Source organism: Pelophylax lessonae, assembly GCF_965119305.1.
Source record: "Pelophylax lessonae genome assembly, chromosome: 4".
Taxonomy (NCBI): Eukaryota; Metazoa; Chordata; class Amphibia; order Anura; family Ranidae; genus Pelophylax; species Pelophylax lessonae.
In genome coordinates this window covers 571,064,155-571,078,854 of record NC_138771.1, presented here as the reverse complement: position 1 = coordinate 571,078,854, position 14,700 = coordinate 571,064,155, and the positions used below count along the sequence as shown (strand labels likewise).

Sequence of the window (14,700 nt, the reverse complement as noted above, 5' to 3'; positions counted from 1 at the left end):
TTGCTTGGGGGACCCCAAGGGGACGCTTTGGCCGTCCCCACTCTTCAGTGACAATTCTGACTAAATAGGAGGGGAAAGGGAACTCTTTTGCCGCTCTGGGTGGCTGTGAGTGCGAAAGGGAACCTGCACCTCTGTCGCAGCCATGTCCTCCATCTTAAAGTCTCAAGAACAGATACAATCAGTGCGTCCACCAGTGCCTTCTCGTGCGAGGCTGCAAAAGCGGAGGAATTATCCTCACTAAGGGCACGTGATCACAGACCCAGCAGGGTGGCCCGCGTCCACCGCAGCCGAATCAGATTCAGGATCTGAGGAGGCGGATGAAGCAGGGGAAGGCGGTTAGCGCTTTATACCAGCCCATCGCCCAAAAGCCACCTCCACCCGGGACACAAGGGACTCCAGGACCGCCGTCAGTGCATCCATGGATGGATGGTTCCTGGAGGGCCCCACAGCCCCAGAGAGGGGAACAGGTGGGGAGATATGCTCCGTGAGTCACCAGGGTGACCCCAAAAAAAGTGTAACACACTGCTAAGGGACAACCCCCACTGCTCTGGCAGCACCACCCGGTTGCCAGTCACAGAGCACCAATTGATCTGCAGCAGAGAGGACCCCACCAGACTCACCACCCCGCAGAAACCAGGCACCACAGCCACCAGGGGAGTCTGCACTGCATGAGCGGCGATCAGGAAATGATCCAGGAGTGAGCACCAGGGGATGAGAAGGGGCTCCCACCGCCGAAATCGCCACCGACAGGACCTCACTGTCAAGGCCGCTGCGATTTTCAATGGCAAACCACCCCAAAATGGCGGACTACACAAACATGGCAGCCATGCATTGAGCACACAGGCTACAAAAAACAGCAGTTCCACAAGGTACCAAGGAAGGATCCCTAGGCCTCAAAAGGCAGACCCAGGTACAACCCCCCCTGCACAGCCGATCGTTCGGTCGCCGGCTGCGCACCGCCCCCCCATTGCCAGCATAGCGCCCTGCCCCCACCCCAGGAGGTGGACCAGACCACCCACACAGCCCCTGTATAAGTAGAGGGGGGGACAGCTACTCACCATACCAGGAACCAGGCAGGCACTGCTCCAGACAGAACCTCCTCGCCATCGAAATGGGGGGCTGTCGGCCAGGAGGAATGCTGCGATTCAGGCCGAAACCCGGTCAAATGCGAATTCGCGAGGTGTTTAACTCCCAGGCCAACCTAGTGCGGAGCAGATGTCTGCACGCGCTCGCTGGCCAGACTGGGGTGACCACTGGATCTAAATTACCCAGCCCGTTGCTCAGTCCGGCAGTTGATTGTAGATCTCACAGGACAAAACCAGGAGAAAAATTCTGTCTAAAAAGAAAATATTGCCAGGACCAGAGATCCCAGCAAGGAACTAGGTCCTTACTCCTGACTAAGCAGAAAAAAAAAACTGAGTACTTGCAGAGAGAGGACTGCCCATAGGTGTAGCCAGACATTTTTTTTTGCCTAGTGTCCTAATCCTGTAGGGGGCAGTATAACCCAATGGTTAAAGAGATCAGGGGCTGTGAACAAAACATACATTTCAGTTTTTTTTAATACGTTTACAAACATTTCTTAAATTCTGTTTTCACTTTGTCATTATGGGGTACGGAATGTAGATTAAGAGCCCATTCACACTGGGGCGACCTGTCAGGCGACCTGGTCGCCTGAGAAGCCCCTTCACACTGGGGCGACGTTACTTCCCGGGGCGACCTGTGAAGTCGCAGTGCGCTGCTCCAAGGTCGCCCCGGGAAGTAGCGTCGCCCCAGTGTGAACGGGGTCTCAGGAGAAAAAAAAAAAAAACAAACAACTGCAGTATCAGGCTGCAACATATCAAATTCAAAGAAAGTCAAGGGAGTCTAAATACTTTATTCATGCACATATATAAAAAATGTTTGTGCTACATGATGCTATTCATGCCCATTTTTCTGCAAAGCCCCACAATGACTGCAAGACTGGATCCAGTTCCAGCACATATGAATTGCAATATTATATAACTGTGCTGAGGTGCCATTAAACCAACCTTTCCCACTAAAGACCCCCACAACAAAATCACCCCTCCCCGCCAGAAACAAACCTCTGCCAGCAAAAATGGATCTCCCCCAGTGACAATAGATCCTCCAGGCACACCTCAGCACCCCTTGCATATATTTAGTGCAGGAGATGCCAGAACTGTGTTCCCCCACGTTACTGCTGGAAACAAAAACCTGGTTATACACCCAAACAGTACACTGCTATGTCATGCATATGCATTTCCTACATTACAGATAAGTAAAACAGTTGATAAAGGAGCCAATCTGAGGGCGTACTGTGTCAGAGACCATTTGGCCCCCACAGTCTAGTTCATTTTAGTAATATGATCACTCCCATACAGTGCTTTGGCATGGTTCAGGGTGACACCTTCCCTCCCCATCTAATAACCTAAGGCATGCCAACCAGTCAAAGCCGCATGCATAACATAAATGTGTAATAGGTGAAAGTCTTTAAAACAATGTGGAATGAAGGAAAACCTGCACTTCTATATCTGGTTTATAGTGGTATCCATAGAGCTAAATGACAAAGGTTCAAAACCAGTCAAATGCTAACCCCTCCCCTCCCCCACCTCTGGAGATTCTGCAGAGCTTCCCTTAGCAATGAATTGATGCTTCCCTATTCCTAACCAGAGACAGAATGACAGCATGCAATCAGATTCTACAGTAATCCTGCTACGATTTGAAACCAGGGACTAAATCACAAGTGCGCCATAATTCTAAGTGATCCGACTTGGCAATACTTCAGACCTGACGGTCCTCATTCATAAAAGGTGTCAAACGAAATGTCGGTTTCCCCAACAATTGTATTTCCGGTTTATATTTTCAGTACAGGAGGAGATCAGACTGCAACCTTGTATTAGCCTCACGACAGACACTTGAAGTGTACATAAACCCCAACAATGAACATCTCTTATTCCCACCTTTTTGGTCTGTTGAATAATCCACTAAAAGGGTTTTGTTCCATCTGTACCTGCACAATGTGTAGTCTAAAGGCCCGTACACACGTACCGATCGTCGGCATACAAACGTCGGCGGACGAAAGATCTGCCGATTGTACGCGTGTTAGTATGGTGCCTCCGACAGCTGTCTGCGCACAATCCGCGTACAAAAGTCTTTCTTGCAAACATGAAAATTTTTGTCTGCGGACACCAGAACGGACGATTGTTCGCCTGTCAGTACAGAATTCGGCCGACAGACCGCAGATTTGCAAGACTGGGCATGCTCAGAAAATAAAAAACACAGGGAAAGTTAACCATTACATGACATCACTTCTGCAGTCAGCTGAAGTCTGCAGACAAAATTCTTGTGCTGTCCTTGCACTTTTCAACAGACACCGACATCCCGGGGAGAAAAGACGAACGTTTGTATGACGACGATCCGTACGTGTGTACGGGGCTTTACGTTAAGTGGGATTATCAGCCCTGCCAGCTGCCACTTTCGTGAACTACAGAACCCATCCCCACCTTCTGTTGTTCATCAGAAGATAACTGGACAGTGCTGACACCATTCCTTGCAACTTCAGTCCAACAAAAGCACTAAGTTGTTGGCCCACAAAAGGATATTAGCAGCAGAGTATCATTTCTGCTAGAGGTGCATTGAATGGAAATTTTGGTACCAAAACCAAAAATGTAGGATGTACTTTCCTTCATTACAGTTTTTAAAAAATGTATTAAATTCTTTTAAAAATTGTATTAGACTTTTTAATTCGTATCACGGATTTAAAATAGATATGAATTTATTGTTGGCCATTATTGGCCCCTTTAGCACAAGAAAAGCTCAAGAAAAATGTATCCCTTAAAATTCTATGTATGTCTTCACACTGGTCCGCTTTGCTTCCGTTGTGATGTTAAAAATTTGCCACATTTTTGTTCAGTTAAAAAAGAAACTCCCAATTGAAATGCATTGAAAATGCCACAACAACGCATCAATAACGCACCCGTGTTACGTTTTTGATGCAGCTTTTGAGTCACGTGACCTACAAATAATAAACCATATGCTCAGTAAAACTGTGGTAAAATCGCAGCAAACTCACCATAAAGTCACGTCGAAGTTGCATGCGTTTGACATATTTTTCTCTTATCGGCAAAATGCAGATAACACCATTTTCAGCCGATGAAATTCCGGTGCATCTCTAACTTCTGCAAGGATCAAAAAGTATTTCTCTGTACAAGATCTGTACCTAGGTACAACACAGGGAAATGTGCGTGTAATACAGAGATGTACAGATTATCCTGATACACACTCTAACCAAAATGCTTACAGGCTTGTTTTAAAACATCCACCGGTAGTGACGTTCACTAAGGGTGGAGTGGTGTTTATGTATTTTTAGACCGTACACAGGTGGTTAATGTGCCCATAAATGGCTGTGAAGCCATCACTGGATGACTCAGATTACATATACAGTGAACAGAGCTATTCGGAGTGGCTCTGTACCTTGTGACTGCAGTGCTGTCAAAATCAGTGATTACATTTGGGAGCCTCCCCCCATTCTCTCACAATGGAATAAAAGGAGAAGGTATTTGGGATCAACAGCAACACGTAATTATGGTAAGGGGTTGCTCCTCCTTGTGGAGTCAATTCACTAAAGATTATCGCAAAAACTGTGTTTTTGTAACTATCGCATGCAATAATAAAGGCGTGAATTTATCAAAGTAAAATATTGAGACCCCGTTCACACTGGGGCGACCTGTCAGGTGACCTGGTCGCCTGACAGGTCGCTGTAGGTCGCCTGCCATAGAGAAGCTGTGGACCCGTTCTAATAGGAGCGACACAAGTCGCTTCGACTTAGAAAAAGGGTCCGGAGCCTCTATGGGGCGACCTGGAGCGACCTGCATTGACTTCAATGATATGAAGTCCGTGCATGCCGCTCCGAGGTCGCGGTGCGGGCTGCGCACCGCGACTTCACAGGTCGCCACCGCAAGTCGGGTCGCCCCAGTGTGAACGGGGTCTTAATTTGAGGTAAATACAAACTTAATAACTCAGGTAAACACCACAAAAAATTGAGATAAATCACCATTTAAGTTAATAGAAAAGAAAAAAAACACATTTGTTATTGATCTAATGGCCAGGCAGTGGACACTTTAGGAATGTACAAAAAAACATGGGGGGAAACTCTACACTGGCAAGAAGGTTAAAATAAAACAAGGGGGTTGTACTAAAGACAAATATACTGTGCATAAGCATCCACCGATTATCGGGGGCCGATATTTCCTTTTTTTGACGTTATCAGTATCGGCCACAAGCTTGCCGATGTCACTTCAAGGGGTTGTACCGAAGTGATGCCTGCAGCTAGAGGCATCATCCCGGTACCGTTGTTTAGAGCCGACAGTTGACTTTCTTGTAATGACAACCGATGTGGCTGAGCAGCCGCTCGGCTGTCATTACAAGGAGTGGGAGGGGACGCCCCACTCCCACCGCCTTCCATGACTAGCCTGGTCTCCCTTCACACCGGGAGACTCGAGCGACCAGTCGACACATCCGCCGGCTGGCCAAAGACCCGAACAAAGCCGCATTTGGCTCTGATCGGGTCTCCGATGTAAAAACCCGGACGCAATGTCATGACATTACTTGAGCCTTAAAGGTGCCAGATTTAAAAAAAAAAAAAAAACGGCATTCAAAACAGCCAAACTTGACGTTTTGAATGCTTTTAAGTGCAGAGGAGGGGTTTGGGGTCTTTTAGACCCCAGATCTCTCCATAAAGAATACCTGTCACTGCCTATTACTGTCACTAGGGATGATTACATTCCTTGTGATAGTAGTAAAAGTGATAAAAAAATAATTAAAAAAGGACAGTGTAAAAAATAAAAAAAAAAAAAAACGTTAGATGTGCAGAATATCAACACCTAATATCGGCTATCAGCCTGAAGGGTGGCCGGAAAATCTGTGTCAGTATCGGCCCTGAAAAAACCATATTGGTAAATCCCTACTGTGCACTGCAAGTGTAGTTGCTCCAGGGATTAGTAAATGAGGTAAAGCTTCACTTTGCAAAGAATACCCAATCACATGCAAGGAAAATAAAAAACAGCATTTTTGCATGCACATGATTGGATGATAGAAATCAGCAGAGCTTATCCTCATTTCAGAGCTTCCCCTCAGATCTAGTGCAACTGCACTTGCAGTGCACATTATATTTGCCTCTATTCAATTAACCTCTCCATATCAATGTGGTAGTGTCATGTACTTAGCTCAGGAATGTAAATCATTTGTTACATTGATGGCTGTCAAATTATGAGCAGTGCAGCCGCTGCATTCCAACTAGCATGAATGAGACTGCTTTCCTGGGGATGTATGGAAAACCTGTGCATCCCCGTGCCGGAAAACATGGCCCTCGCATGGCTGCACTTAGGTACGACATGTGAACAAAGCCTTAGCCATCTACAATCAAGATGCTGTCCTATCCAAAACATTCACAGAACACGTACAAATCCACACATCCAAAACAGATCATGTACAGTCTCATACAAACACCACGCTCCCTGGGCTATCTGGTCCCACTAGCCGACACTAATGGCAGCCACACACACACCAGTCTGTAGATGTGATCAGATTTGTGAATATTTTCTTTCAACACCCCACACACTTGCTGTTTTGATTGCATCCTAATTTCAGATCAATTACCATCCTTTTCCATTAGGAGATTTACTGACCCGATTTTTAACTCCAACTCACTCGGTCTGGGAACTGTAGGCCCTGGGAGATGTGTCATCTGGGGTGTAACTGTTGCTCCCTGACCTCATACTGAGAACACATAAGGATCCATTCACAAGGCCAACACAGCTAGATATTTATTTTAAAAATAGACAATTATTTTCAATGGAGTCCAATCAGAGGCAAAAACGAGTCACCTGTGTGAAAATAAAGATCCTTATTCTTGTGTTAATGTTTTGTAAAATGAGTCTAATGTCTTGTAAGTGTGCATAACCGCATTACATAACAGAGCCCCATAGCTAAGAACAATGTAAACAACTGCAGGGCCCTGTGTTTGATCTGGTTATGGTTATGTAGTAGCTAGATGACAGTGTAGATCAGCATGAGTTCAGGGAAACAACAGTCAGACCTCCTAATGAGCCATCTCAGATGTCACTCATCACAATAAAAAAAGAGTCACTCTCCTCCAATCTCAGAGGTAGGTAGAAGTCTCATCAATAAGCCTGAAGATTTAGAACTTGAAGGAAAGATTAAAGAGGTTGTAAACCCCCCTTAATGACTGTTGCCTATAGGTAAGTCTATAATAAGTCTTACCTATAGGTACTGTAAATATCTCCTAAACATGCACCGTTTAGGAGATATATACATCGAATGCAGCCGATGACGTCATCAGCGCATGCGCTCTGAAGAAACGCCCGCCCGTGCCCTTCCTTCAGAGCCCTATGCCGTGAACAGCGGGAGTGATGTAATCGCACCTCTGGCCAATCAGATGGCCGGAGGACGCGAAGCAGGAAGAAGGGTGGCCGAAAATATCCGCCTTGTTACCGGTGAGCAGGCGGCACTGCGGGGGTTTCGTTCTAAGGCAAGTATTTCATAAGGAGCTAGTATGCAATGTCAATTTATGATTTAGTTTTAGTTATAGTCTTTTGACTAAAATGTCATTTATGTTTTAGTCGTATTTTAGTCTTAGGACTAAAATGCCATTTTATTTTTATTTTAGTCATCTGAACTGTTTTAATATTAGTCACATTTTAGTAGACTAAAATAGTGTTAAATTTAGTGGACAAAATTAACACTGCCGTCACTGCAAAATTAAAAAAAAAAAAAAAAAAGATACTTACCTGACTGGCCGGTGATGCCTCCAAACTAAACTGGCTTTAAGATCTACAGAATCTTCAGTATATCACAAATCGAGTTTCGGATGCTGGATTCTCCCCCCCCCCCCCCCCTGCCGCCATTACTGTATGTCACTACTGTGTCCTGTAGTAGCACTGAGGCCAGAGAGCGGTACTAAAACACTCAGGAACCTGAAGCTCGCTAAAAATTATTCATTCATCCACCATAGGTCTTGAAGCGAGCAAAGATCTGAGGCTCCACCCACTGGACAGGTCAGCATTATTACTTTTTTGCAGGCAGCTCTTTTCCCTTCTTTTCCAGAAAGAGTTTTGTGTTAAAGTCCAACTCCCGGAAACTTGAAAATGATCCCTGTCAGTGGGGCTGTGCCAGCATTACATGGGTTCATTGTTCCTTTGGGCTTAGAGGACTCGTTAAAGATTTACTTACTCGATCCTCCGCAAAGCTAGACCAGAGCATCCTCTCCACCCAGAATCTTCTCCTCTATTCCCTAATGGTCTAAGGTCCTCGTGTCATCGAGATCAATGCAGGGTCCACATCCTGAGGGATAGTCCACTGCTGCTGGACCATGGGGGGGCACCATTTGCAGGGGAAGCGGAGGATTAAGTAAAAGTACTTCTCAACTCTCCTAGAGCTACTAACCCTTGCAGTGCCGGCACAGCCCCACTAACAAGGGATCATTTTCAAGTTTTCCAGACTCGGGCTTCCCCCCAAGGCAACTGTGCCCAGGAATCCAGGCCAGACATGTCCCACATACAGCAAGGGCCACAACCAGAGGTACACTTCCCACACTTTCCAAATCACTATACCTGCAATGCATTATTAAAGTGGTTGTAAACCCAATTTAATTACTTTTACCTATAGGTAAGCCTATAATAATAAGACTTACCTATAGGTGCTGTAAATACTCCTCCGTTTAGGAGATATTTACAGTGCATGCAGCCGATGATGTCATCGGCACATGCGCTCTGAAGAAACGGTCGCCCGTGCCATTTCTTCTGAGCTCTGTGCCTTAACTGGCGGCTTCCATGTGCATGCGTGGGAGTGACGTCACGCTGCTCTGGCCAGTAATACTGCTGGAGACTGGAAGGAAGACGGGTGAAGATGGATGCAGCCAACAGCAGGGACAACGCAGGCTTTGTTGCAGGTGTCACATAATGTGCTAGCATGTGGTGCATACTAGCACATTATGCATTTACTTTGCAGGGGGAAAAAAAAAAAAAGTTAAGAGTTTACTTCCTCTTTAAGTGTGTCACATGTGCTCCACCCCCACCCCCACCCCCACCCCCCCCCCCAATATACCAGCATATCTGTATGTACATCACTGGACATTCTATATACCGAGATCTCATATAGCATACCCCTCCCCCTTCAGCTCCAGACATATAACATTCCTATAATAAAAAGGATAATTCACACCGACTTCTATCTACCCCAGGAATTACTCACACTTGCAGTGCTCTATGAAGAGCGATGTGTGTTTGGATTGCTCTTCAGAAAGCATATGAAAGGCGGTGAGGAGGCATTGTGTCACCGCCTCACCACTTGCTATAGTCCGATGATCACTGCATTGCACTCAGTTGTGGATTGCTTGCAGAATGGCCCAGTTCACTTGAATGGGTTGCAGCCAAGCGTCAGAGGGTATAACTCCTTCTGTGGCCGCAAACCACCAAAGCTGGGACACGCATACACCCCTGGCCTCTGCAACTAAAGGGGTCATAGGTTTGAGGTAGGGATAGACCCATATGGCTTTTTCAGGGTCAATACGGATATTTTGGTCACAACGTATCGGCCTAAGAAGGCAGAATGACGTCACAAAAATATCGGCCAGTTCCAGGGTCGATACCGATATATCGGGGAAAGTGCATATCGGCCTTGCCGATAATCGGTCTATCCCTAGTTTGAGGACGGTAAAAACGTGGCCCAACCACAAGGTTTCACCAACCCCCAACCTCCCACGTGAACAAGCCTGGTATGGTCCACCTTTTTTAACAATGTATTTATTTTTTTATTATAATTGTGGGTACTTCCTATATAAATCCTGTATAATAATATAGGAAGTACCCACAATTATAATAAAAAAATAAAAAAGTGTTTTTAGTATAATTTTGCACTAGAACAAGCAGAGCATTGCAACGCTGATCAAGGAATGATAGATGCAAAGCTCCGCCTCCTGCAGACTCTTCCCCCAGCCCCAGGTCAATACGGAGGTACCGACCGTCTATTATGGGGCTGAAGGAGGCAAACAATGGAGTAAGAGCTCATCCACATGTGTACGGTGCAGTTTTTCCACGTTTTATGAAAAGCCATCAAAGATGCAGCATTCAGGACTTGATGTACTTTCATGAAAATGCGCACTCTAATAAAGTTTAATAGCAGCACACCTGAAAAAAAAAATATGTAAAATGTGCATAAAAACACGACGTGGAAAAAACGCACCTAAGGGCACATTCAAAATAGTGGCTTGGGGAGCGGTAAAGCCCACGGTTATGCTGAATGTTTACCGCCCCTCACCCACTTCTCCTTTAGCTGCAGAGGCCAGGGGTGCACACATGTTGTGGTAGGAATTATGCCCCCTGTCGCTTTTGGCAGGTGTAGCACCCACACCCATTGAGCTGGAACTATTCAAGTTAATGTCTGCAAAACGCTGGTGCAGGGTTCAAGAGGTAAAGCAGGCGTTGACTATACAACGCTGTCTGTCAAATGGTCTCTGAAGAGTGATGTGAACAGGGATCACTCTTCAGAGACCAAACCAGGGGTGAGTGAGCCCTAGGGTCTTGTTTACACCTGCATTGCGGTCCGAAGTGTGACCAGCGTTCAGAACGCTCTCCAGAGAGCAATAGACAGGAAGTGAGAAGTCACCGCTTATCCCCCCCCCCCTAAATCCTGGACAACCACACCACAATCACGCTCCATTGTGGGGCAGTTGTAGCACGGCCCCATTCACACTACATGTACAGTGTGCCAGGGGGAATAATTCCAGCCACGCCCCCGGAAAGCAAAGCATAGTGGTGGCGGCAGGTCTACATCCCGGGCCGCTGCCTCAGCAGCAAAAGAGGAGAGGTTGATGGGTGGTAAAAATGCAACTCAATCCTGGGGTTTAACCGCTTGCCGACTGCCGCACAACTATTTACTGTGGCGGTCAGCCCCTCACAGGCAGAGCGACGTAGTACTACGTCGCTAGCCTATGAGGGTCTAGGGAGCGAGCGTGCGCCCCCGGAGGCGCGGTCACGGACCCCCCCCGCGCGTGTGATCGGCGGACCCGATGTCTGCCGGTCACTCGCGATCGTCGGTGCAGAGGGAGAAAGGCAGGCGGCTGATGTAAACAAGCCGCCTGTCATTCTCCCCTGTGTAGGAATAGTGATTATACAGTTCTACTATGTGGGACCCTTGATCACTGTTCCTACACCTCAAGCCACAGCCAATCACAGTTAGAATCACGCCCCTAGGGACACACACAGCCCCTCCCTCTCAAATAAAGTTAACCCCTTCACTGCCAGTGTAATTTTACAGTAACAGTGCATATGTATAACACTGATTACTGTAGAAATGTCACTGGTAACCCCAAAAGTGTCAAAAATGTCAGTCAAGGGTCAGATCTGTCCGCCGCAATGTCGCAAAAAAAAAAAAAAAAAAAAAATCGCAGATCGCCATTACGCGTTAAAAAAAAAAAAAAAAAAAAAATGACAAAAATCTTTCCCTTTGTTAGTAAACGCGATAACTTTTGCGCACACCAATCAAAATACGCTTTTTGCATTTTTTTTTTACCAAACATATGTAGCATAAAACAAATTGGCCGAAAATGTTAAAAAATTTAGATTTTTACATTTTTTTTTGGGGAATTTCATATAAAAAAAAATTTGAAAAATATTATTTTTGCAAAATTGTCGCTCTTTTTTTGTTTATAGAGCATTATCAAAAAAATCACACAGGTGATCAAATACCACCAAAAGAAAGCTCTGTTTGTGGGAAATAAAGGACGTCAAATTTGTTTAGGTACAGCGTCGCACGACCGCGCAATTGTCCGTTAAAGTCACACAGTGCAGAATCGCAAAAAAAAACCCCTGGTCGGAATGGGGGTAAAATCTTCCGGGGCTTAAGTGGTTAACCACCACCCCCTAACCGCAAATAAGCCCCAAAAGAGAGCTGACATCACTTGTGCTGGCGCAATCTACGCATCTCTTGGCGATGGATGGGACTTGTAGTCTTCTCATTCACAGATCAATGTAAACGCGTAGCGCGGGCGTGTAGGTGGAGCCACGCTAAATACCAACAACACTCCTCTGTGGGGAGAAGCACCCTACCAATCAGGTAAGGGGGAGGGGGTTGGGGAATGTGACCACATTTTATATTATATTCTTAAGCCACATTCACACCGGAGCGATTGGTCGCTTGTTTTCCCGCATTGGTCTTCTGCCGGCTCACTGGAACGCCCTTCTCTTTGCACACCAAAGCGGCTCAGGTATCTTTTTCTGCCACTGAGCCAAGCGTGTTCTGAGCTCCAAGTGTTGCCAAGCAGCAAAACCCAGGACTACTACCCACATCTGCGATGCCATTAGGAAATAACGGCACTGTGTGTTGCGCTTTTTAGCACATTCCTGGAACGCTCAGGTGTGAATTTGGTCTAAATATGGGGGGGGGGGGTGGTAAAAAAAAAAGGTGGAGTATTCCTTTAAGGCAGCACTGTCTGCACAACAACAGCCATGATGACCCAGATGTGCAGACACCCCCCCCATAGATAAGGGGCCCCTCCCAGGCCTGTGGCCCCCCTCACGTTCCTTCATGACATATTACACACTATGGCCTGTGCCCCTCACATCCCCCGTACTCCTCTATAGTCCACCATGACACAATATAGCCTGGGCGGCTGTGAGGGGACCACAAGTCTCAGCATGTCCAGTAGCGCAGCTGAATGTGGTTGCCCCTCCACAGGTTGCGCCCATCACGTGACCAGCCCTGTCTCCTCTCCCAATCTACCCCCAGCGACCCCGTCCCCAGTCACCTGTCCCCAGCTGAAGGTCTCTGCGTCTCTCAGCGGCAGGCGCATGCGCGAATCCCCCAACACTACTGTAGGACCACATGACACGCCCCGCCACGCCCACCCAAGCGCTTGCGGCCAGCCGCACTCTCCTCTCATTGGCTGACGGGCGGTAGGAGGATTTCACGGCCCACCGCAAGATCAGTTGCCATCATAGAGTCCTGCGTGATGTGTAGAGGAACTCTCTCCCTATCTGTGCGGCCATGTCTATGGTGCTCACGCTTTGTAGCGAGCCTGAGGCTTGTGTTGGTTACCATGGGGCTGGGGTGTGGCTGTCTGAGTACTAAAAACAAGTGGGCCACCCCCAATTAAAGTGATTGTAAACACACTTTAAAGTCGTTTACCTATAGGTAAGGCTATATTAAGGCTTACCTATAGGCGCTATAAATATCTCCTAAACATGCACCGTTTTGGAGATATTTACAGTGCATGCAGCCGATAACGTCATCGGCTGCATGCGCTCTGAGGGAACAGCCACCCGTGCCCTTCCTTCAGAGCCCTGTGCCGTGAACAGCGGCTCCCATGCGCGGGAGTGATGTAATAGCGCCTCCGGCCAATCAGATGGCTGGAGGACACGAACAAGGAAGCAGGATGGCCGAACATGTCGGCCATCCTGTCGCTGAGCAGGCGGCACTGCGAGGGCTTCGTTTTAAGTATTTCATAATGAGCCAATATGCAAACTAGCTCATTATGCCTTTGTCTTTAAAGTTTTTATTTTTTTCTCATTTTTTTTTATGAGGGTTTACTTCCTCTTTAAGGAAACAGTTACACATGAAAACAGAGACACAGAGCCTTAGATTGTAAGCTCTTATGAGCAGGGCCCCCTTAAAGCTGTTGTATACCCCCCCCCCCCTCCAAAAAAAAAAAAAAAAAGACCTGCAATGGCATAATGTGCTAGTATGCATCGTATACTAGCACATTATAAAATACTTACCTTACAACAAAGCCCCTGCAACCCCACCACTGAGACTAACATGTTCCCTCCGGATTTGCAGGCTCCAGCGCAGTGAGTGGCCAAATTTGCGACAGACCAATCGGACAGCTAACTGACATTTTTTATACTACTACAGTGATCAGTGCTAAAAATATGCACGGTTACTGTAATATTGACACTGGCAGGGAAGGGGTTAACATCAGGGGTGATCAAAGGGTTAAGTGTGCTCCTAGCTGGTGCTTTCTGACTGTGGGGGGGGGGGGTGGTCTGACTGTATGAGGACAAAGATCAGTGTTCCTGCTTAGCAGAAACACAAGATCTCCATCTTCTTCCCTGTCAGAACAGCGTCCTGCCTCTCTGGGGAACGATCGTGGGTGGCCGGCGAACATCGGTTCCAACAGACCCATTGATTGACATCCCTGTTAGCCAATCAGGGCGCGATCGTGCCATCTAGTGGCTATTGCACAAAATGACATACAGGTGCGTGATTTTGTCCCCCCCATCATTCTGTGTATGTCCACACAGGGCTTATTTCTCAGAGAATAGGTGCAGGTACTCCACTCTTCTGAGTCACCCCTTGTCTCTACTCCCTACCCACCTCCGAGCACTGTCCTTTGGTTCCACCCTCTGCCCACCTCCCAGTACCCCCCCCCCCCCTTTAGAGAATACAGAACCAAGTATCATGTTGTGGTTCTAGGTAATTTGTATGGAATTTGTTAATGATAACTAGAAAAGCAGTAAAATAGATCCCCTGGAATCAGCAACAATAGCCCCCCCTAACAATAGATCCCCCCAGCAGCAATAAATCTTCCCCTGCAACAATAGAAAAAACTGTAAAATAGATTCCCTGCAATCAGCAACAATAGACCCCCAGCAACAATAAATCCTCCCCTGCAACAATGCCCCATCT

At 46.9% G+C, this 14,700-nt stretch overlaps 1 protein-coding gene across 1 annotated transcript in view; it reads right to left on the bottom strand.

Annotated features, from left to right (window-relative positions):
* Positions 1-12,894, bottom strand: part of VDAC3 (voltage dependent anion channel 3) — a 42,916-nt gene extending 30,022 nt beyond the window's left edge. The window contains exon 1 of the mRNA XM_082255382.1: positions 12,821-12,894. The gene's annotated coding sequence lies outside the window, so the exon portion shown is untranslated. The remainder of the gene's footprint in view (positions 1-12,820) is intronic.
* Between the last annotated feature and the right edge of the window lie 1,806 nt (positions 12,895-14,700).